Genomic DNA, 25,570 nt, shown 5'->3' on the forward strand with positions numbered 1-25,570 from the left:
AACGTATCACATCACCTTATACTGGTGGGACCTGCAGGCCGAAAAGCACCATATACTGGGCAGGATAGGAAAAACACAAAGTCCAGATACGTCATAGGAAAGCCTTTCAATATTCTGGGTCTCACCCTCAGGGAAAACTGATGCAGGTGACTCTTTGCTCCTGAGAGGAGACCAGTTTGGTCTGGGAAAATCTGATTGGGGTCTATAATACCTAAGTAAACCCTCCTAAGTTGGGGGTGGGGGAGGCACCATATAGGCAGGGCAAGAAACAAAAAAAACAAGAACTGAGAAATTCTGATATATTAAACAAAACCTAAGCTAGAGGTCTAGAATAAGCTGTACTGAATGTCAAAGAACAGATAGTCAGCAAAGTCATCCAGCGAGAAACTCCTAGGGAAAAAAAATGAAAACAATCTCCAGAATAAACTAATTACCATAATTAAATGCCTAGATACCAGCAAAAAATAATGACTCATACTAGGAAATTGAAGAAATGGCCCAGTCAAAGGAACAAACCAACAATTCAAATGGGATGAAGGAATTCAAACAATTAATTCTGAACGTTCGAACAGACATGGAAAACCTCATCAAAAATCAAATCAGTGAATTGAGAGAGGATATAAAGAAGGCAAGGAATGAACAAAAGAAGAAATTGAAAGTCTGAAAAAACAAATCACAGAACTTATCTGAATGAAAAGGACAGTAGAAGAGATGAAAAAAACAATGGAAACCTACAATGTCAGATTTCAAGAGGCAGAGGATATGATTAGTGAACTGGAGGATGGGACATCTGAAATCTGACAAGCAAAAGAAAATGTAGGGAAAAGAATGGAAAAATATGAGCAGAGACTTAGGGAATTGAATGACAACATGAAGCACATGAATATACATGTTGTGGGTATCCCAGAAGGAGAAGAGAGGGGAAAAGGAAGAGAAAAACTAATGGAGGAAATTATCACTGAAAATTTCCCAACTCTTAAGAAAGACTAAAAATTACAGATCCAAGAAGTACAGCATACCCCAAACAAAATAGATCCAAATAGATGTACTCCGAGACACTGACTAATCAGAATATCAGATGTCAAAGAGAAAGAGAGACTCTTGAAAGCAGCAAGAGAAAAACAATCCATCACACACAAGGGAAGCCCAATACGACTATGCATAGATTTCTCAGCAGAAACCATGGAGGCGAGAAGACAGTGGGATGATATATTTAAGATACTAAAAGAGAAAAACTGCCAAACAAGAATTCTATATCCAGAAAAACTGTCCTTCAAAAATGAGGGGAAAGTTAAAACACTTGTGGACAAAAATTCATTCAGAGAATTTGTGACCAAGAGACCAGCTCTGTAAGAAATACTAAAGGGATCACTAGAGACAGATAGGAAAACATGGGAGAGAGAGGTGTGGAGAAGAGTATAGAAATGAAGACTATCAGTAAAGATAAAAAGAAGAAAAATTAGACATGACATATAAAATCCAAAAGGCAAAATGGTAGAAGGAAGTACTGCCTGTATAATAATTAACACTAAATGTTAATGGATTAAACTCCCCAATCAAAAAACATAGACTGGCAGAATGGACTAAAACACAGGACCCATCTATATGCTGTCTACAGGAAAAGCATCTTAGACCTAAGGATAAATATGGGTTGAAAGTGAAAGGTTGGGAAAAGATATTCCATGCAAATAACAATCAGAAAAGAACAGGAGTAGCTATACTAATATCCAACAAACTAGACTTCAAATGTAAAACAGGTAAAAGAGACAAAGAAGGATACTATGTATTAATAAAAGGAACAATTCAACAAGAAGACTTAACAATCATAAATAATTATGCACTGAGCCAGAATGCTCCAAAATACATGAGGCAAACACTGAAAAGAGAAATAGACACATCTACTATAATAGTTGGAGACTTCAATTCCTCACTCTCATCAATGGACAGAACATCTAGACAGATGATCAATAAAGAAACAGACAATTAGAATAATACGATAACTAAGCTAGACTTAACAGACATATATAAAACATTACATCCCACAACAGCACCTTTTCTCAAGTGCTCATGGATCATTCTCAAGGATAGACCATATGCTGGGTCATAAAGCAAGTCTCAATAAATTTAAAAAGATTGAAATCATACAAAACACTTTCTGAGATCATAAAGGAATGAAGCTGGAAATCAATAATAGGCAGAGTGCCAGAAAGCTCAGAAATATGTGGAGGCTCAACAGCACACTCTTAAACAACCAGTGGGTCAAGGAAGAAAGTACAAGAGAAGTCAGTAAATATCTGGAGGCAAATGAAAATGAAAACACAACACATCAAAATTTATGGGATGCAGCAAAGGTAGTGCTAAGAGGGAAATTTATTGCTGTGAATGCCTTTATCAAAAAAAAGAAGAAAGAGCAAAAATTGAAGGATTAACTTTCCGCATGGAAGAACTAGAGAAAGAACAGCAAATTAACCCCAAAGCAAGCAAAAGGAAAGAAATAATAAAGATTAGAGCAGAAATAAATGAAACTGAGAAGATGAAAACAATCGAGAAAATTAACAAAACCAGAAGCTGATTCTATGAAGAAATCTATAAGATTGATGGACCCTTAGCGAGGTTGACAAAAAGAAAAAGAGAGGATGCAAATAAATAAAATCAGAAATGGAAGAGGAAACATAACCACTGACCCCACAGAAATAAAGAAAGTAATGAGAGGATGCTATGAACAACTTTATGCTAATAAACTTGACAATGTAGGTGAAATGAACAACTTCCTAGAAAGGCATGAACAACCAACTTTGACTCGAGAAGAAATAGACGACCTCAACAAACCAATCACAAGTAAAGAATTTTAATCAGTTGTTAAGAAGCTCCCCCAAAAGAAAAGTCCAGGATCAGGTGGCTTCACATGTGTATTCTACCAAACATTCAAGAAAGAATTAGTACCAATCCTGCTCAGATTCATCAAAAAAATTGAAGAGGAGGGAAATCTACCTGACTCATTCTATGAAGTCAACATCACCCTCATACCAAAGTCAGACAAAGATATTACAAAAAAAGAAAACTACAGACCAATCTCTCTAATGAATATAGATGCAAAAATCCTTAACAAAATTCTAGCAAATCGAATCCAGCAGCACATTTAAAAAATTATACACCATGACCAAGCAGGATTCATCCCAGGTGTGCAAGAATTGTTCAACATAAGAAAATCAATTAATGTAATACACCATATCAACAAATCAAAGCAGAAAAACCACATGATCATCTCAATTAATGCAGAAAAGGAATTGACAGAATTCAACATCCTTTTTTGTTGAAAACACTTCAAAGGATAGGTATAGAAGGGAACTTCCTCAACATAATAAAGGGAATATATGAAAAACCCAGAGCTAACATCATCCTCAATGGGGAAAAACTGAAAACTTTCCCCCTAAGATCAGGAATAAGACAAGGATGTCCACTATCGCCATTGTTATTCAACATTGTGTTGGAAGTTCTAGCCAGAGCAATTAGACAAGAAAAAGAAATACAAGGCATCTAAATTGGAAAGAAAGAAGTAAAACTCTCACTGTTTGCAGATGATATGATACTGTATGTCAAAAACCGTGAAAAATCCACAGCAAAACTACTAGTGCTAGTAAATAAGTACAGTAAAGTGGCAGGTTACAAGATCAACACTCAAAAGTCTGTGGTGTTTCTATACACTAGTAATGAACAATCTGAGGGAGAAATCAAGAAAAAAATTTCATGTACAATTGCAAACAAAAGAATAAAATATTTAGGGATAAATTTAACTAAAGATACAAAAGACCTATACAAAGAAATCTACAAGAAATTGTCAAAAGAAATCACAGAAGACCTAAGTAAATGGAAGGTCATACCGTATTCATGGATTGGAAGACTAAATATAGTTAAGATATCAATTCTTCCTAAATTGATTTACAGATTCAATGCAATACCAATTAAAATCCCAAAAACTTACTTTTAAGAAATAGAAAACCAATAACCAAATTTATTTGGGGGGGGCAGTGTGCCCCAAGTAGCTAAAAATATCCTGAGAAAGAAAAATGAAGTTGGAGGCCTCACGCTATCTTGACTTTGCAGCGTATTATGAAACTACAGTGGTCAAAACAGCATGGTACTGGCATAAAGGTAGATATACTGACCAATGGAATCAAACAGAGTGTTCAGATATAGACCTTCTCATCTATGGACAATTGATCTTTAATAAGGCAGTCAAGTCAATTCACATGGGACAGAGCCGTCTCTTTAATAAATGGTGACTAGAGAACTGGATGTCCACATGCAAAAGAATGAAAGAGAATCCATACTTCACACCCTATGCAGAAATTAACTCAAAATGGATCTAAGACCTAAACATTAGATCTAAGACCATAAAAGTTTTAGAAGAAAATGCAGGGAAATATCTTATCAATCTTATAATAGGAGGCGGTTTCCTAGACCTTACACCCAAAGCAAGAACACTGAAGAAATAAATAAATAAATGGGAAGTCCTCAAAATTAAACATTTTTGTGCATCAAAGATCTTTGTCAAAGAAAGTGAAAAGACAGCCTACACAATGGAAGACAATATTTGGAAATGATATGTCAGACAAAGGTCTAGTATCCATAATATATAAAGAGATTGTTCAACTCAACAACAAAAATCAGACAGCCCAATTACAAAATGGGAAAAAGACATGAACAGGAACTTCTCAGAAGAGGAAATACAAATGGCCAAAAGGCACATGAGAAGATGCTCAACTTCCCTGGCTATTAGGGAAATGCAAATCAAAACCACAATGAGATATCATCTTATACCCACCAGAATGGCCATTATCAATAAAACAGAAAGTAACAAGTGCTGGAGAGGATGTGGAGAAAGAGGCACATTTTCCACTGTTGGTGGGAATGTCAAATGGTTCAACCGCTGTAGAAGGCAGTGTGGCAGCTCCTCTGGAAGCTAAGTATAGAATTGTCATATGATCCGGCAATACCATTGCTAGGTATCTACTCAGAGGACATGAGGGCGAAAACACAAATGGACATTTGCACACCAATGTTTATAGCAGCATTATTTACAATTGCCAAGAGATGGAAACAGCCCAAAGGTCCATCAACAAAAGAGTGGCTAAACAAGCTGTGGTATTACATATGATGGAATATTGTGCAGCTGTAAGACAGAATAAAGTCATGAAGATGTAACAACATGGATGGACCTTAAGGACATTATGCTGAGTGAGATTAGCCAGAAACAAAAGGACAAATACTAAATGGTCTAACTGATATGAACTGGCATTAGCAAATGAACTTGGAGAATTTCAGTTGGTAGCAGAGACCATCAGGAAATAGAAATAGGGTAGATATTAGGTAATTGGAGCTGAAGGGATACAGATTGTGCAACAAGACTGGTTGTAAAAATTCAGAAATGGATAGCACAATATTACTAAACTGTAATGCAATAATGTTAGAACACTGAATGAAGATGAATGTGAGAATGACAGAGGGATGAGGCCTGGGGACACAAATGAAATCAGAAGGAAAGACAGACAGTAAAGACAGAGATAGTATAATATAAAAAAAAAAAATCAGGAGTTTGGTTTTGGAATGTTAATTTTGAGATGACTGTCAAGCATCAAGTATCAATATTCAGTTAGCATTTGTAGCCCTGGTTTCTAAAGCCGTATTATTCAAATTGTGGCTCATAACCACAGGGTTGTAAAGCATTTTTACAAATAGGATAGAAATGATCTGAATACTTTGCATCTGATAAAAATATTATTTCATGAAACTTCTGTTTGTGCTATATATATATATATAAAAATATATATATATATTTTAATCTACTGGGCCATATATTCCTATTGAGAGTCATGGTCCAAAGCAAGTTTGAAAGCTGCTACTTTAGAGTGCATGCTGTGTAAAACTATAATTCATTATTGAGAGATAGTGTCTAGATTTGAATCACAGCTGTGCCACTAACTAGAAGTTAACTTTCTGAAGGAACTTAAAATTTTTTTGTATTTTGCTTTCTCCAACTGTGAAATGGGGATTAAAAAAATTACTTACCATTAATTTAATGAGGGCTTAGAATGGTGTCTGATGCTCATTAAGTGCCTGTGTTTGTAAAAATGTTACCAGACAGGGACCCAGACCGTACTGTGAAACACAGCTCACATTTATGTTTGTCTTCAGGCCCCCCTTTCTGTACTCTCTTCCACTTTCAGTCTTTCCTGTGACTGCCTCATATAACACTGTCCTGCCCCTATAAATCAACTATTGTCTAGGGCTCCAAAACTATGTCCTCCCATTGTCCTTTGTCCAGCAAAACACTCATTCACTTTAATGCCCAATATTTCAGCTAGGCATAAGGAGAAAGCAGATTGATCAAATTAATCCCTTCAGTGTTGAATTATTAGCTTATACAAATGCTTGAATTTCAAAAGATGGTTTGTTGATCCAAATAACCTTAATTTTGGAGATTTCAGATTAGGAAAAAAAGTGAAGAATATTAAGTAATGAAGCATTATTACTTAATATGATGTGCCTCTAAGAGTAATTTTACAAGCCACACAGTGTCTGCTTTAAAAAGAAAAAGTTACACCACGGTGCTATTTGTGAAGTTCTTGGAATGTCCGTGAATTTGCAATCTGGGCCTACAGTGGTGCCATGTACAGCCTTCTTTTCAGGGAACATTTGTCATGTGCCTGTCCTGTGCATGACAGTGATCTATATATACACATTAATTTCATGCCAGAGTTGTCACGATAAGAATCTCCTGAGGAACATCTGATGATAATTTCAGCTCTTTGGCCGTGATTCAAGTGTTATCTAAAATAATTGATGTTAATGTACTTGGGAGAATGTGTGGGGGGCGTAGCAGCTGTAGCTAGAGAGGCTTTCTCCAGGATTGTGTATATGTGTGTGTATTTTCTGAAAGGAAAGGAGTTATCTGGGGTATTATTTATAGTTAGGTCCTACTGAGCTCTTCTGGGTCTGAAGTGGACTAGGCTGCCTTACTTAGCTACTATACTCTTCAGTATTTTCTGTGTATTTTATTTTGAAGTGGTGTATATTGATATTATTAGTGATATTGTTTTGCAAAACTTGGAATTGTGTTTCTAAAATCCATTCCAAAATGAATGATTTATTCTGCACTTCCTGAAATATCCACATATAGCTGGTAGGAAGAAAAAGAGAAGATAGGAATGGAAATAATAGAGTTGTAGTAAGAGGACCTGAATATGATGATGTGTGGACAACCAAAGAGATTTTCCAAAAGCGAAAAGTACAACATAAAGAAAGTATTCTTTGAAGACAAACAAACCTTGCATTAGTTTTCATTGATCTAAATTGCAGTTGATTCATCAATAAATGGAGAAAAAGCACCTCACTTGCAGGCTTGGTGTGAAGATTAGATGAAATAAAGAAAGCATTCATTTAAAGTGTCCACTATAACACTTAAGTTTTTAGGAAATGATAGTTTAAGAAAGAAGGGTGATGTCTAGTTGCTGAATCAGGGATAACAGCCAGACAAATTAGACAAAGAGAAAGCTTCCACAAAGGTTAAAATAAATTGAGTAGATTGAAATACTAGTGATCAATGAGAGGAAGGGGTAAGGGGTATGGCATGTATGAATTTTTTCTTTTTTATTTCTTTTGCTGGAGAGATGCAAATATTCAAAAAATGATCATGGTGTTGAATATACAACTATGTGATGATATTGTGAGCCATCGATTGTAACCATGTCAAGAATGTTTGTATGTTTACAATACATACAACGTTTACAATAAAAATATTAAAAAAGAGAGACAGAGAGGGAAGGCTTCCAGAGTGTAGTAGAGACAAAAGACATAACTAGAAGGTCTCCTATTCTGTGAAATATCATACAAGAAGAAATTCAGAGTGCAAAGACAAGAGTCCAAGACTTCAGACCAAATTGTAGGAAACTAGGCAAGCACAGAGCCTAAGAACAAAGTAAGGGTTAGTCAACGTACAGTACATATGTGTTAGAAAATTTTTATGTACAAATATTGAGGTGAAGTTAGTTTGTTTCTATGTAAAACAACAACACAAACTTGAGCTTTTCCTTGTATAGAAAAAGTCATAATAAAAATTCATAGGCATTCATATAACAATTAGCTAAAAGCAGTCTCTTAAATGCTTAGAAACCATGACAGGAAGAAATTCAGGAAGGTTACTTAGTGGATTTTTTTTTTTAAAGTAGATCTCTTGGAATGTTCCTTGGCCCCCAAATTTAAACCTAAGTCATTTTAACTTTTTGATTTGAGCTGCTGCAGTGGTAGCTCCAGAGTTACCATATGGGAGGGCTTAGGGCTGGCAGTACCACTGAGGATAGAGGACCAGGGAAGGGGAACTTAAAACTGATTTTCCATGTTTGTCAGTGTTATTTCAACTATATACGACAGAGAAAAAAAGGCAAAAGAGCAGCAGTTATACGAGAGAAAAGTTTATTTCTCTTGCTCATAAAAGTCTGGAGGAAAGCAATTCAATACCAGTGTGGCAGCTCTATACGTTACCAGAAACCCAGGCTCCTTACAACTCACTGCGCTCTCCCTCTTACTGTGTGGACCTCATCTTTCTGGTACAATGTGGCTGCCAGAGGTCTGGCTCTTGTATTTAAGTTTAGGCAGCAGGACAGAGAAAAAGCAAGAGAAAAGTGTCTCCCCCTCTTTCTAAGGAGAATTCCTGCAAATGCTATACAAAATATTTGCTTATATCGAGTTAGCCAAAACTTAGTCACAAGGTACACACAGATGCAGCCTTTTTCTGGATAGCAATAAGACTAGCTAAACACCAGGTTTTGTTATTAAGGAAGGAAGGAATGAATATTGGCAGGCAACAAGTAGTTTCTTTTGCAGGTTGTCAGAGCAAACAGTTTAGAGCAGAAGGATGAAAGTTTCCAGGAGGTATGTCTCCAAGAAAAAATGGAACTGATTGTTTAATGAGCTTGATCACATTGAGAGGTGTTTCAGAAGTCTGTCAGAAAGCTTGGTGGTTAATTAATAGTTAGTACACAGAAAACTAAGCAAACAACCATGAAAAAAATCATTACAGTTTGAGAATGCAGTTTTACATCTGTCAGTTAAATGAGCTTGCTAACACTGAATTCCAGAACCAGGCCAACTTACCCTCTGAGTCATAATGGGACAGGAGAAATCATGCTCTGTGCATTTTCACTTCCAAAAGAAAGAAGGGCAGAGGTGAGCCAAGTTCACCCAGTTATTCTTCCCCAAATTACCAACCAGATAATCCGCTCCACCTGCCCAGAAATGGAGCAAGTTAAAGAGCAAAAATAAGCCAGGACTTTGCTAAGAACAGGAATTGGGGAAAGCATTCCTCCTCAGATATTATACAACTCATTTAACTTCTTTTATGCCCTAATTCCTAAACTATAATCTCTCTTCCAAGGATATGCAAAAACTAAATATGTGAAATGTTTTGAAAATTAATCCATGCCCTCTAAATAGTTAATAACAGCTAATATTTGCTGGGCATGTATGAGTTGCCAGGCACTGTTCTAAGCCCATTGCATCTACTAACTCAATTCTCAAACAACACAATTATTGGCCCCTGATTTATATTTAAGGAAACTGAAGACCTGAGATTAAGTGATTTGCTTAAGACCACACAGTGAGCAAGTGTAGGAATGTGGATTCAATTAGAGAATGTGATTTCAGTTACATGCTCAGGGATTCTGTTAAATAAATACTACATATGGGGATAACAAACTGTCCCAACAGCCAGGTAACCAAAGAAGGTTTTATAAATTGAATTTGAACATTGACTTTATATATGACCGTGTCAGCAGTGAGTTTGTTTTCTTCCTGGGATATTCTTATAAATCTAAGTCTCATTCAACTCAGTCAGTCTCCTTCAGGGAATCTTTCCCTCTCTTGCCTTTCTCCTCTGGGTTTGAATTGCGTGCTTCTGGAATCTTTTATGTTCCTTCAGCTCTTTGTGTTTATTTTGTTCTATTATGTATCACGTTGGATGAAAACTACTTTATTGCTTTTCTCCCACTCCCACTAGAGTCCATGAGGCAGGGACAGTGCTTTCTATCTGGATAGCAGAGTTGTAAAATTATTCACGTTACACTCAGATATACTAAGATACTTTCTTTACCCTTGAGAACTGCTCTGATCTTCTTTACCATGCCTTCTGCTACTAGGTAGGCAGGGAAACACACACATAATTTTATTCTAATCTGTTTTGGAACCAAATCTGATCCAATCATTTGATCTCTTTAAATGCATTTCTTTGAAATAATTGTTCTATTGTTCCAATCTCTCCTTTTTCTCCTTATTTCTGTCTAAAGTGGCACATGGAGCAGGAACTCACATGAGCTTGTTGTCCTGGGGGGAGTTGAACTCTCTGAACTTGAGCTGTCACTGTTTGTGAAGGCGCTGGCATCACCTGAAGTATTTCTGTCTAATCCTATCCTGGTTAGTCTGTTGGCATAAATTGCTGATGTCTGTAGCTGATGGCTTCCTGGTCATTCCTTCTCGGCTCGTTTAGAACCTAGAGCACTCCTGCTGTCTCAGTGTTCTTGAGTTCCTACCATCACTGCATCCCCTCTGAGTATCTCAGATGTTCTCCAAATGGTCCCTGGCCCAAGGCATCCACTTTATGAGCCTTTGCTGGGGGTTGTTTCACCTTACTGTGGTGGGTACCCTGAAATGTGTGCTGGGGATGAAAACCAGGCCTAGTTTCATAGTCTTATCCTCTAAACCACGCTGGCACTGTCCTTCTTGGAAGGAGGCTCCCTGGCATACCGCTCTATACCCAGAGTTCAGAACAGGGAGCAGAACAAAAAACCCTGTATGCATGCATGCAACAGCTATTAATTAGTACCTACTGCATGCCAAGCATTGTTCTAGGCACTGGGGTACAGTAGTGAATAAAATGGACAAAAATTCTTGCCTATGTGGAGTTTATATTCTAGTTATCCCTTCAATCTACTGCACTCTCTTATATCAAAATGTATCGGACTATTTCTTTCACTAACCTCCCTTTACTTCTTTTTGTTGTCTCTTCATAATCTCTAAAACTCAGAAGGAATGGCTTTCCATTCCTCCCTATCAGGGACTAGTCCACTAGACCCAGCCCCTAATATGTTAATTAAGAGAGAAAAAATTCAGAAAATCCTTTTTCCCTCTACAATCCTATAGTCATCCTGCAAAACCCTAATATGAATGTTAGGTGTTAAATATTAACTCTTTCTTTTTACGTTCATTCTATAAAAATGCAAATCCTTTACTGAGACAGATGAAGATCTTAGACTGAATGGAGAAAGTCTTGTATGTTGTAAAGGCAAATGAGAAAGGCGCATTATTACCTTTAGAAATATTATCCCTATTATGTCTGTATCTCCATTGCCTAGTATAGAGTCTGGCTCTTGCAGGCATCCATTAATAACTATAACAAATCAATGCAGGGTGGAAGGAAAGAATAAGTTAATTAATTGTATTATAATATCCATACTTTTGTTTCTGATTTAATTAATAGTTTACTTAGGCTAACCTGTTTTTTAATCTCTTTACTATATTTTCCTCGCATTTCTTTTTTGCTCTTACATGAGTAGTTGACTATCTCATGAATCAGGACTTCCAGAACTGACCTGTAAGCTGCATTTCTTTATTTCTTTTTAATATATGCATTAATTATGTATGTTAAATATATTAATATGCATTTCCTTTTGCACTTTTGAAATGTCACAGAAAAAGCTATGGGGCTTGAATTTGCTGTATCTCATGGCAATATGATAAGTTTAGGCCTAGCACAATGCTAACAAAGCGGCATTCACTGTTTTTTTTTTTTTTCAAAAGTAGTATTCTTCTCATCCATTTTGGTCTTTTATTTTCTCCATTAGAAATAATAGTTAATTCGATGGCTGATGTTTTGGGTCTTTTGTACAAATAAGGAGGTTGGAAAACAAAGAAACCTCCCCAAACAAAACTTTCAGAATGGAAGAATTTGCAAAAATGCATAAAATATCCTGTCAATATGTCTATCTCTTCTATCAGAGACGTATTCCTTAAGGAAAGGAAATGTATTTTCCCCTGGACTCCTGGGAACTCAGAAGGTCCTTGGTATATAGCACACACTTAATAAAACATCTTGGGAAGGAATCAAAGAACAATCGTGTCCTTTCTCCCTTCTCCTTTCCCCAAGAGAGACTGCATGAAATTCAGTAATTTCCATATAGCTCATTTACAATGAAGTATAAATATGAAAGTATCCTCTTTCTGCAAATAGTGCTTAGGTGAGCAATTATGCCATTTTCCTCAATACTGTTGTATTGAAAGATTTAGAGGTTGGTATTAAGAGAGGACTGAACTTTTTTTAACCATGCCATTATTGATTGCATTCTCTTTTCAAAGCTTTATAAACTCATGCATTTTTCAGCGCTCAAAAGTTAAAATGATATACTGCCTGAGGGTATGGCCAAAATTTGAAAGCAGAAGTATTTTGATTAACTCCTCAAAGTAGATCCCTTTTTTTTTTCTAATAAACGGCGTCACATAGAACATTGTGTGAAAATAAAATTAGTACGTGTTATATTTGCCGTATGGATTCTTATTTTGGTGACCAACACTAACTCAATTTACCAGAACACTTGATGGAAATATTTTTCTGTCAATCAAATAAACTCAGAGGAAAGGTCAAGGGTATAACTATATAGGCCAATTTATTTTAATTGCCTAAGGTTTATAAAAAGCCCTCTTCTCAATTTACAGTAATCCTGGGAGTCATTTTCCTGCTTACACAGTTATAAAAGGTTGTATATGAATGAAATGTAGTGAAAAATCAACAAAATATCAAGTTGTCAGCACTTCTATAAATTCCATGAACATTGGTTACATGTCCTGTCAAGGCAAATGATTGCTCCTTTGGTCACATAGAAAATACTAATAAGCTTTCATTTTCTTTAAAAAAAAGGTTTTATTGGAAAGAATTGATGTAGAGATTCAAACATAATAAAATTACAGTTAAAAAGGATATGAGATTTAAATTTGATAACAACGGTATTTTAGGAAGGCAAATATATGAAATGTACATTGAATTCAGAACATTCAGGATCAGCTCCTAGCAGGAGTATTATATAACAGAAAATGAAATGCCAACAGTGGGCTGAGAATCAGAACTCTCTCCTTTATTGTTGGGTCCCCCCATATTCCTGTAAATCTATGAGAGAGAGAAACAGAGAGAGAGAGACAGAGAGAGAGACACCTGGTGGGAGTCTCAACATCCCCACGGGTCTCTTCATCATCAACATCCCAAGCCTCCTTTCCTCTCTGAGTGAGGAACCTTACCGGAAGGCATGCCAGAGCTTCCTCGATGTACTGTCCAGAAAGCAGCTATTTCATGTTGGCTTGCTCAGAAGTCCTCCAAGACTTCCTGTGAACTGATTTTGTATGTCATACCATATTTATTTAACATAATTCCTAGGATCCATCCCGACCTCTGCTTTTCCTCAAGGTTTATTGAGTCTTTGATGTTTTAAAATAAATTTTGAAGGTAATTAAAAGTTGTGATAATTCCTAGTTCTTTTATGTTATATGTTAATAGTAATATAAAAACCAAGATGTCAAACGACTTTTGTGTGTTCATGATCCTAGTCTGTTTAGGAGCCAGGGTGACTGACATAGAAGGAAGAACACTAAAGTATATGTCGGGAAATACAATTGTAGACCTATCTCAGCCACTAATTAGTCACTCTCAGAGCTTTACTTTTGTATCAACAAAATGACCTCCAAACTACAATGCATAAATAGGGGAAAACGTGCATCAGCAAAAGAATCCAGGGTTAGGTACTGTCTGTATTTCAGAAGTCAGAGGAATTTTTGCCAGACACAGTGTCGATGATACTATATTGCAGGAAGTCTTGGAGGACTTCTGAGCAAGCCAACATGAAATAGCTGCTTTCTGGACAGTACATCGAGGAAGCTCTGGCATGCCTTCCAGTAAGGTTCCTCACTCAGAGAGGAAAGGAGACTTGGGATGTTGATGATGAAGAGACCCGTGGGGATGTTGAGACTCCAACCAGGTGTCTCTCTCTCTGTCTCTCTCTCTCTCTGTTTCTCTCTCTCATAGATTTACAGGAATATGGGGGGACCTACTAGAGGCCCAACAATAAAGGAGAGAGTTCTGATTCTCAGCCCACTGTTGGCATTTCATTTTCTGTTATATAATACTCCTGCTAGGAGCTGATCCTCCGCAGACACTGCTCCAGGTAAGTTCCAGGATGCTCTTCACATCTGTCCTCTCCACTAATTGGAGGGTCAGCCCCGAAGACTCTGGCCATCATTCTTAAAGCTATGAAGCTTAGTGTTCTGCCTCCCAGGTTTCTTGCATCTATCTTTCTACCTGAGGTACTGTGTGCTTAGACCAAAGTGGAATTTCTCAGCAACCCTGATAAATATCTAGTGAAATAATATAATGTTTGTGTATGAATATTGTGGAACTAATTTATACTTTTTAATATGTGTTTTCCAAATTTTCTATAATTAAACTGCCTTACTCATTTATTTAAATTTACCATAGGTTGAGTCACCTCTAGATTGACACAAGGTTCTTTTCTTTAATAGAAGCTTGGTATGAATTTTATTTTACACATTTCCACAAATGCTTGTACCAACAAAGTTCTTTGACACTTTGCTTAGTATAAAATTTGATGGGTACTGTTCTAGTTTGCTAGCTGCCGGAATGCAATATACCAGAAACGGAATGGCTTTTTTAAAAAAGGGGAATTTAATGAGTTGCTAGTTTACAGTTCTAAGGCCGAGAAAATTTCCCAATGAAAACAAGTCTATAGAAATGTCCAGTCATAGGCATCCAGGGAAAGATACCCTGATTCAAGAAGGCCGATGAAGTGCAGGGTCCCTCTCAAGTGAGAAGGCACATGACGAACACTGTCAGGCTTCTCTCGCAGCTGGAAAGGCACGTGGCAAACATGGCTTTGTCGTCTGCTAGGCGTCATCTGCTAGCTTTGTCTCCTGGCTTCCTGTTTCACGAAGCTCCCTGGAAGACATTTTCCTTCTTCATCTCCAAAGGTCACTGGCTGGTAGACTCTCTGCTTCGTAGTGTTGCTCTCTCTGAATCTCTTTCTCCAAAATATTTCCTCTTTTATAGGACTCCAATAAACCACTCAAGACCCACCCAAATGGGTGGAGACATGTCGTCCCTTAATCCAGTTTAACAACCACTCTTGACTAAATCACATCATCCAGGGAGATTGCAGTTTCAAACATACAGTATTGAATAGGGATTATTCTACCTTTATGAAATGGGACTTATATTAAAACATGGCTTTTCTTAGGGGGCATACTTCCTTTCAAACCAGCACAGGTACCTACACTGTGCAAAACAATATATCTTATCATATCTAATAAGGATGTTATTGGCTTATGATATAAAAACGGGGAAAAATCTAAATTCTAGAGTCAGACAATTCGTTTTCCTATAAGTAATAAGAGAACCATAGGAAATTGTGGCAACCACATGTTCAGTAGTCATATTTTGTTAGACAGTTTCCACAGGAGTATTTAAATTTATGCAAATTAATTGGACATTATTTGGCAGCATAACTGCAGATGAAGTTGTCCTTATAACTCTTGGGATTTGAGAGGCAGACATAACGCTAACCATCACATCATTACTCTAGCATGAAGATGTAGCTTTTAAAAATAGTTTATTTATCTGATAAATTAAACTTGCAATTCTCAGTGATAATATACGATAACTTGACAGTTATTATCCTATTTGCCATGCTGCTATGACAGATACCACAAAATGGATTGGCTTAAAAACAAGAATGTATTGGCTTACAGTTTGGAAGGCTAGAAGTTCAAAATCAAGCTGTCAGCATGGCCATGCTCTCTCCTCAAAGTCTGTAGCATTCTGGTGCTGGCTTGCTGTGATCCTTGAGATTCCTTGGCTTGTGTCTATGCCTCTTGTCACATGGCAATCTTTCTTTCCTTGTGTCTGCTCTTCTGGTTTCTGCTGAGTTTCAGCTTCTGTGTACCCTCTTAATAAGGCCTCCAGTTAATCCTGCCTCAGACAGTTTGGCTATATACCTAAATAGGAGCTTAAAAGATCCTGTTCACAAAAGAGTTCTGACCTTGTCTGATAATACATCTTCAAGGGGTTCAATTTATAAATTAGTTAACAATCTCAGGAACTCAGATTAAGATTTATAGCATATCTTTGTTTGGGTACATAATTTAATCTGCCACATTTGTATAGTATTGCACAGATTATAATTTTCAGGATCCTATTTAATTTTCACAATGATTTTGTGAAGACAAAATTTTATTAGCTTTATGTTATAAACAAGAAAAGAGACCCTAAGATGTAAAATGATTGGGGTGATATAATGTGGCTAGTAAGTGGTTGATCTGTGAATAAAAATCTAGATTTTTTATTCTAGTATTTTCATAATTGCTTTCATTGTGACCACAGTTATGGGATTCTGTAGAGACAGGGGAAACAGATTAAGCCATATACTGAATTTTTTGTAGAGTAAAAAAAGCTCAATTTCTCCATGAATCCCATCAAATTTAGCATAAGTAGGCACAGATTCAATCTGATTTGGTTAGACCATAATTAATGTACTTAATTATGCTACTTATAAGTCAAATGACAGCATCACTGTTCTTGGTGTTGGAGTTGGACCACAGGTAGCAGAGACAGCTCCTAGAGAGAAGAGGTTGGGAGGGGTCTATAAAGGCAAGACATTCTATCAGGACTTGAGAAGTGGTGCTGTCTTTGACTCATTGCCAGTGTCCAGTCTTAATTGCATAGATGGAACACACATCAGGACTGGGTCAGTTTTTCATTCTTAAAGATTGGGAAATGTGTTAGGTTCTCTAGGGAAACAGAACTGGCAAAATATATGTGTGTGTGTGTATGTGTGTGTATATATGTATATTTGATGTAAATACTATGAGAGTTTTTTAATAGGTGTTGGCTCATGCAACTGTGGAGGTGGGAAAGTTCAAATTCCAAAGGGCAGCTCCAAGCCGGGAACACCAATGAAGGTTTTCAATGAATTCCCCAGGAGAAGTTGGCCAACTGAAGTAAAGATGGAAATTTTCTCTTCTGTCTCCTGAAATCATCATTTCTCCTATAAGGCTTTCAAATGATTAGATGTGATTTCTCTCACTGTTGAAGGCAATCTCCTCAATTGATTGTAGATATAGTTAGCCATAGATGCAATCAACTGCTGATGATTTAAATCCATGAAATATTCTCATGATAACAATCAGGCCAATGCTTGCTTGACCAAACAACTGGACACCATCACCTGGCAAAGTTGACACATGAACTTAACCAACACAGGGTGACACAATTCGAATTGGTAATGGGGTTTTGGAACAAGATTCCCGCTATTTAATAGGCTGAGGAATGTCATCACAAAAGTGAGACATAGGGGAAACAGGCTAATTCTAGTTCCTTTAATATATTCTAAGCATGGTTCTCATTGACAGGGCTCAATCTGCTGATCAAATATCTTTGGTGCTTCTTGCTGGACAGAGAACAAGTGGGAAGGGATGAAGAAATAGTGCTCTTATGGCATTGATACACATGGTTCATTTTACAAGATAGATGCTTTACTTGAGACTTAGATGAGCTCTGCTCAAGTCTCACAACTGTGAGATTTCTGGTTACTTAAAGTGAAATGGGTGTCATTGCTTTTTTTATGCATGATGGATTTTTTTTTTTTGTAGCAACTGTTTTCACAATAGCCAAAAGGTGGAAGCAACCCAAGTGTCTATCAACAGATGACTGAATAAGCAAAATGTTGTCAATACATGCAATGGAATATTATTCAACCATAAAAAGAAATGGAGTTCAGATTCATGCTGCAATATGGATGAATCTTGAAGACGTTATGTTGAGTGAAATAAACCAGACACAAAAAGACAAATATTATATGACTGCATAAACTCATTTATATGAAATACATACAATAAGCAAACTTCATAGAGATAGATAGATTATAGGCTAGCAGCAGCCATGGCGGTGGGAAGGGGGTAGTGGTTGTGGCAAAGGTGGAGTTTTCTATCTCTCTTCCCAAGTGGTAACTAATGTGAGAGGGAGGAGGTATAACTGAGAAATTAAAATTTAACAAATGACTGTGACTACTGCATCATTATTATATAGATATTTCTTTTCTAAACTTTAATATTTTTATTGTAAAACCTTAACATAGAAACATATATTCTTGACATAACATTCCATACATGCTGTACAATCAGTAGCTCACAATATCATCACATAGTTGTATATTCATCACCAGGATCATTTTTTGAACATTTGATTTACTCTAGCAAAAGAAATAAAAAGAAAAAAGAAAAGAAAAAACTCATACATACTGTACCCCTCACTCCTCCCTCTCATTGACTGCAAGTGTTTCCATCCATCCAATTTATTTTACCCTTTGTCCCCCCATAATTTATTTATTTATTTATTTATGTATTTATATCCATGTATTTTACTCATCTATCCATACCCTAGATATAAGGAGCATTGGACACAAGGTTTTCACAATCACACAGTCACATTGTAAATTTTATAGGTATTTCTTTTTAGTGTCTAGTATTTTAGAATAGCCAGAAAGAAATACTGAAGAACTGTAATCCAGTAGTCTTGATCTTTGAAAATAATTGTATAACTATATTGAGAAAAAACAAGTCAGTTGTCCTTGTTTGTATGGATCTACTTATGGATGTTTTGTTCTGTTAACTAACACTGTTAACCTACCTCTATTGTAAGTCTTATAACTAGATACAGTGCAATACTAGTGATCAGTGTGTGTGTGGGGGTAAGGTGTATGGGATGTTTGGGGTTTTATTTTTCTTTTTATTTCTTTTTCTGGAGTAATACTCTAAAAATGATCATGGTGATGAATGCACAACTATGTGAACCATTGTATAATTTTGATGGATTGTATGGTGTGTGAATATATCTTAATAAAATTACATTTATTTTTAAAAAGGGATTACTAATGTCACCAGTTTCTTGAACATCTTTGAAGAGAAACTGTAGGCATAAACACTTCTCTGAATTTGTATCCATTCCCCATTCTTCTATATATAGAATGCTGGCACATTCTACATTTAGAAGATAATTCTTCAGGAGGCTTCCTGAGTTAGCATGCTATCTCTCCATCTTTATTGTAATTATTTAATCCATTGTGGAAAAGTACAGGTCTGTTGCTTTGCAGAATGTCAGTTTTGCTTGTCTGGTGTTTCTTTACAATAAATTAAGCATGCACAGTTTTGGCAGTAATACCACAGAAGGGATGTTACGTCTTTCTTAGATGCTTCATATCAGGAGGCATCTCACTTCAGTCTGTGTTATTGTTGGTAAAGCAAATTTTGAGCACTTGGTTAAGGTGGAGTCTGGCAGGTTTCTCAAATTCCAATTTGCCAATATTCCTTTTGTAATTAATAAGTAATCTGTGGATTGATTCTTTGAGACAATGCATAGCTTGTTCTACATTAAACAATCACTTTGAGAGTTTTATATCCACTGATGATTTTTGCCTGAATTGATTATGGTGATGGTTAAAAATGATATGTATTCATTTTGTTTTTGCTGTCCTCAATCTCTGCTGAACTCTAGATCCAGGCTGGGTGAGTAGCACTGTGGAGTGCCTCTTGGGCCTGTCTCTGCCTCCTGAAGTCTTGCTTACCATTTCCAGAATGCTCAACCTGCAGTCTCAGAGGAAGAGTGCATTCCCAGGAAGAGTGAGAAAGATTTGGGGTTCAGGATGATATCAGATACACTGAATTTGTTTCTATGCCCCTCATTCTGGCTCCAGAGAAATAAAGCAGTTGCTACTGAGGCTGATGATATTTTGTGTACCTTCTGTGCCTTGAACTTTCTCTTCTTGGAGCACTTGTGCCTTGTCTTGTATTTGTTCTAAGATCTCACCAGGTTCTCTTTTCCTCTGGACATGGAATCAAGATCTTCAGTTTTGAAGATAAAATTTGAGTCTTGACTCTGAAACCCGTATTTCTTTACCAGCTCATTCCCTGGAATTGATTCCAGGGTAAGGGTTTTTCTTGAATGCCTTGATGAGAGGGTATAATTGGGAAGAGGTATAGGAGGTATGGCACTGTCTTGCTTCTCTAACTTGAATTTCTGCAGAGGGATTCTTGTCTGTGGGGTTGGCTTGATTCTAAGGCCTGCTCAGGTTCAGTTCTCTGGAATGAGTATCTAGCTCTTCAATTCTGAAACCAAATCTGGATTCTAGACACTTCAATGTTAATTTCTAATGTAAGGTTTTGTTTGGTAGCATAACCCGGGTAAGGTTTTGGTTGAAAGTGTCAACGAGGATTTTCAACTATTCCTCTGTGAATTTGGTGTGGCTGAGTCCTTGATGTGTAGCAATGATATTGTTTGCAGAGTTTTTCTGGGCCATGTTGAGATTCCTGGGGTTTCAAACATGTGACTAGGAGTGTCATGACGCATATTAAAAAAATATTTTTATTGCAAAATCTTCACATGCATATAGTCCATCCATAGTATACAGTCAATGGTTCACAATATCATCACGTAGTTGTGTATTCTTCACCATGATCATTTTTAGAACCCTTGCATCACTCCAGAAAAATGAATAAAAAGAAAAAACTCATACCTACCATACCTCTTGCCCTGCCCTCTTATTGACACCAGTATTTCAATCTACCCAATTTTTTTTTACCCTTTATTACTCTTATATTATTTATTTATGGATTGGTTTTTCCTTATTGTTTATTTATCTGTCCATACCCTGAATAAAAGGAGCATCAGAAACAAGTTTTTTTATAATCATATGGTCACATTGTAAAAGCTATATAATCATACAATTGCCTTCAAGAATCAAGACGTTTGGAACACAGTTCAACAATTCCAGATACTTCCCTTGAGCCACTCCAATGTTCCATAAACTAAAAAGTGATATTTATATAATGCATAAGAAAAACCTCCAGAATAACCTCTTGACTCTGAAACCTCTCAGTCACTGAAAGTTTGTTTTGTTTTGTTTTTCTCTCCTACCTTTTGGTCAAGAAGACTTTCTCAATCCCATGATACCGGGTCCTGGCTCATCCCGGGAGGCCTGTCCCATATTGCCAGGGATATTTACACCCCTGGAAATCATGTCCCGTGTAGGGGAGGAGGACAGTGAATTTACTTGCACCATTGCTTTTTATAATAATCCCATCTGTATTTGCATGGACTATTGCTAGGTGAATATATACTATTTTATTAGTGCTTCTAGGATTATCTGAAAAATAGCACAGACAGTCTCATAATTTTGATGACCATTAAGTCAAAACTTAACAACTGGTATGTAAAGCTTTGGAACTCTATTTCTCCATGCCACCAGTTTCTATGTCTGAATGAATATATGGAGAGTTTCTATTTGGCTCTCTGGATGCTGAATTAAGTTGGGAGTCACCAGTACTTTGCTATTTAAAGTGTGGTCCAAAGACCAGTAGTATGGCATCATCTGTGAGCTTGATAGAAATGCATGGCCTAGCACTAAACCTACTGAATCAGTCTGCAAATTAGCAAAATTCCCAGATAATCTGGAAGCACATTCAAGCCTGTGAAATATGAGTCATGTCTTTGTGCCTCAAATACATGCCTTCCCAAACTTCCATGTTAGGTATTTTCACTTCCTACTTTTCTGAAATCTGTAGAACATCAACTAGTCTATTCAGCTGGATGCTTTTCTTATTCTAAACCAACAGTCTTCTGTGTCCTATCCTGTCTTTCCTTTATTTCGTTAGAGAAGAAAAATTTTTGTGTGTGTGTGTTTCCATATTTTTCCTCTCTTTCCCCTTGATAACTTTTTGTTTTTGTAGTCAAAGCATCCCCTCTAGCTTTCAGAGGACATATTTTTTTTCTTTTTTTATTAATTAAAAAAAGAATTAACAAAACAATTAGAAATCATTCCAATCTACATGTACAATCAGTAATTCTTAATAACATCACATAGTTGCATATTCATCATTTCTTAGTACATTTGCATCGATTTAGAAAAAGAAATAAAAAGACAACAGAATAAGAATTAAAACAATAATAGAAAGAAGAAGAAAAAAAAAAAAAACAAAAAACCTATACCTCACATGCAGCTTCATTCAGTGTTTTAACATAATTGCATTACAATTGGGTAGTATTGTGCTGTCCATTTCTGAGTTTTTATATCCAGTCCCGTTGTACAGTCTGTATCCCTTCAGCTCCAATTATCCCTTCTCTTTTTTTTTTTTTTTAATTAACGGAAAAAAAGAAATTAACCCAACATTTAGAGATCATACCATTCTACATATGCAATCATTAATTCTTAACATCATCACATAGATGCATGATCATCATTTCTTAGTACATATGCATTGGTTTAGAAGAACTAGCAACATAACCGAAAAAGATATAGAATGTTAATATAGAGAAAAAATAAAAGTAATAATAGTAAAATCAAAACAAAACAAAACAAAACAAAACAAAAACCTATAGCTCAGATGCAGCTTCATTCAGTGTTTTAACATGATTACTTTACGATTAGGTATTATTGTGCTGTCCATTTTTGAGTTTTTGTATCTAGTCCCGTTACACCGTCTGTATCCCTTCAACTCCAATCTGCAATTGTAAATGGGATTCGTTTCTTGATTTCCCCCTCAGCTTGTTCATTACTAGTGTATAGAAATGCTACAGATTTTTGAATGTTGATCTTGTAACCTGCTACTTTGCTGTACTCATTTATTAGCTCTAGTAGTTTTGTTGTGGATTTTTCCGGGTTTTCTACATATAGTATCATATCGTCTGCAAACAGTGATAGTTTTACTTCTTTCCAATTTTGATGTCTTGTATTTCTTTTTCTTGTCTAATTGCTCTGGCTAGAACCTCCAACACAATGTTGAATAATAGTGGTGATAGTGGACATCCTTGTCTTGTTCCTGATCTTAGGGGGAAAGTTTTCAATTCTTCCCCATTGAGGATGATATTAGCTGTGGGTTTTCCATATATTCCCTCTATCATTTTAAGGAAGTTCCCTTGTATTCCTATCTTTTGAAGTGTTTTCAACAGGAAAGGATGTTGAATCTTGTCGAATGCCTTCTCTGCATCAATTGAGATGATCATGTGATTTTTCTGCTTTGATTTGTTGATATGGTGTATTACATTAATTGATTTTCTTATGTTGAACCATCCTTGCATACCTGGGATGAATCCTACTTGGTCATGATGTATAATTCTTTTAATGTGTTGTTGGATACGATTTGCTAGAATTTTATTGAGGATTTTTGCATCTGTATTCATTAGAGAGATTGGTCTGTAGTTTTCTTTTTTTGTAATATCTTTGCCTGGTTTTGGTATGAGGGTGATGTTGGCTTCATAGAATGAATTAGGCAGTTTTCCCTCCACTTCGATTTTTTTGAAGAGTTTGAGGAGAATTGGTACTAATTCTTTCTGGAACGTTTGGTAGAATTCACATGTGAAGCCATCTGGTCCTGGACTTTTCTTTTTAGGAAGCTTTCGAATGACTAATTCAATTTCTTTACTTGTGATTGGTTTGTTGAGGTCATCTATGTCTTCTTGAGTCAAAGTTGGTTGTTCATGTCTTTCCAGGAACCTGTCCATTTCATCTAAATTGTTGTATTTATTAGCGTAAAGTTGTTCATAGTATCCTGTTATTACCTCCTTTATTTCTGTGAGGTCAGTAGTTATGTCTCCTCTTCCATTTTTTTTTTTTTTTTTAAGTATTTTTTTATTTTATTATTTTTTGTTTGTTTGTTTGTTTTTTACATGGGCTGGGGCTGGGAATCGAACCGGGGTCCTCCGGCATGGCAGGCAAGCACTCTTGCCCGCTGAGCCACCGCGGCCCGCCCTCCTCTTCCATTTCTGATCTTATTTATTTGCATCCTCTCTCTTCTTCTTTTTGTCAATCTTGATAGGGGCCCATCAATCTTATTGATTTTCTCATAGAACCAACTTCTGGTCTTATTGATTTTCTCTACTGTTTTCATATTTTCAATTTCATTTATTTCTGCTCTGATCTTTGTTATTTCTTTCCTTTTGCTTGCTTTGGGATTAGTTTGCTGTTCTTTCTCCAGTTCTTCCAATTGAATAGTTAATTCCTGCATTTTTGCCTTTTCTTCTTTTCTGATATAGGCATTTAGGGCAATAAATTTCCCTCTTAGCACTGCCTTTGCTGCATCCCATAAGTTTTGATATGTTGTGTTTTCATTTTCATTTGCCTCGAGGTATTTACTAATTTCTCTTGCAATTTCTTCTTTGACCCACTCGTTGTTTAAGAGTGTGTTGTTGAGCCTCCAGGTATTTGTGAATTTTCTGGCATTCCGCCTATTATTGATTTCCAACTTCATTCCTTTATGATCCGAGAAAGTGTTGTGTATGATTTCAATCTTTTTAAATTTGTTAAGACTTGCTTTGTGACCCAGCATATGGTCTATCTTTGAGAATGATCCATGAGCACTTGAGAAAAAGGTGTATCCTGCTGTTGTGGGATGTAATGTCCTATAAATGTCTGTTAAGTCTAGCTCGTTTATAGTAATATTCAGATTCTCTATTTCTTTATTGATCCTCTGTCTAGATGTTCTGTCCATTGATGAGAGTGGTGAATTGAAGTCTCCAACTATTATGGTATTTGTGTCTATTTCCCTTTTCAGGGTTTGCAGTGTATTCCTCACGTATTTTGGGGCATTCTGGTTCGGTGCATAAATATTTATGATTGTTATGTCTTCTTGTTTAATTGTTCCTTTTATTAGTATATAGTGTCCTTCTTTGTCTCTTTTAACTGTTTTACATTTGAAGTCTAACTTGTTGGATATTAGTATAGCCACTCCTGCTCTTTTCTGGTTGTTATTTGCATGAAATATCTTTTCCCAACCTTTCACTTTCAACCTATGTTTATCTTTGGGTCTAAGATGTGTTTCCTGTAGACAGCATATAGAAGGATCCTGTTTTTTTTAATCCATTCTGCCAATCTATGTCTTTTGATTGGGGAATTCAGTCCATTAACTTTTAGTGTTATTACTGTTTGGATAATATTTTCCTCTGCCATTTTGCCTTTTGTATTATATATATCATATCTGACTTTCCTTCTTTCTACACTCTTCTCCATACCTCTCTCTTCTGTCTTTTCGTTTCTGACTCTAGTGCTCCCTTTAGTATTTCTTGCAGAGCTGGTCTCTTGGTCACAAATTCTCTGAGTGACTTTTTGTCTGAGAATGTTTTAATTTCTCCCTCATTTTTGAAGGACAATTTTGCTGGATATAGGAGTCTTGGTTGGCAGTTTTTCTCTTTTAGTAATTTAAATATATCATCCCACTGTCTTCTAGCCTCCATGGTTTCTGCTGAGAAATCTACACATAGTCTTATTGGGTTTCCCTTGTATGTGATGGATTGTTTTTCTCTCGCTGCTTTCAAGATCCTCTCTTTCTCTTTGACCTCTGACATTCTAACTAGTAAGTGTCTTGGAGAATGCCTATTTGGGTCTAATCTCTTTGGGGTGCGCTGCACTTCTTGGATCTG

General features: G+C 36.3%; 1 protein-coding gene and 1 long non-coding RNA gene across 2 annotated transcripts in view; one reads left to right on the plus strand and one right to left on the minus strand.

Moving 5' to 3' along the window:
• AGL (amylo-alpha-1,6-glucosidase and 4-alpha-glucanotransferase) overlaps positions 1-16,005 on the minus strand; it is a 121,573-nt gene extending 105,568 nt beyond the window's left edge. Inside the window, exon 1 of the mRNA XM_077120137.1 lies at positions 15,854-16,005. The gene's annotated coding sequence lies outside the window, so the exon portion shown is untranslated. The remainder of the gene's footprint in view (positions 1-15,853) is intronic.
• Positions 1-25,570, plus strand: part of LOC143649975 (uncharacterized) — a 31,170-nt gene that overhangs the window by 3,492 nt on the left and 2,108 nt on the right. The gene's annotated exons all lie outside the window — the stretch shown is intronic.

Source organism: Tamandua tetradactyla, chromosome 11 (assembly GCF_023851605.1).
Source record: "Tamandua tetradactyla isolate mTamTet1 chromosome 11, mTamTet1.pri, whole genome shotgun sequence".
Lineage (NCBI taxonomy): Eukaryota > Metazoa > Chordata > Mammalia > Pilosa > Myrmecophagidae > Tamandua > Tamandua tetradactyla.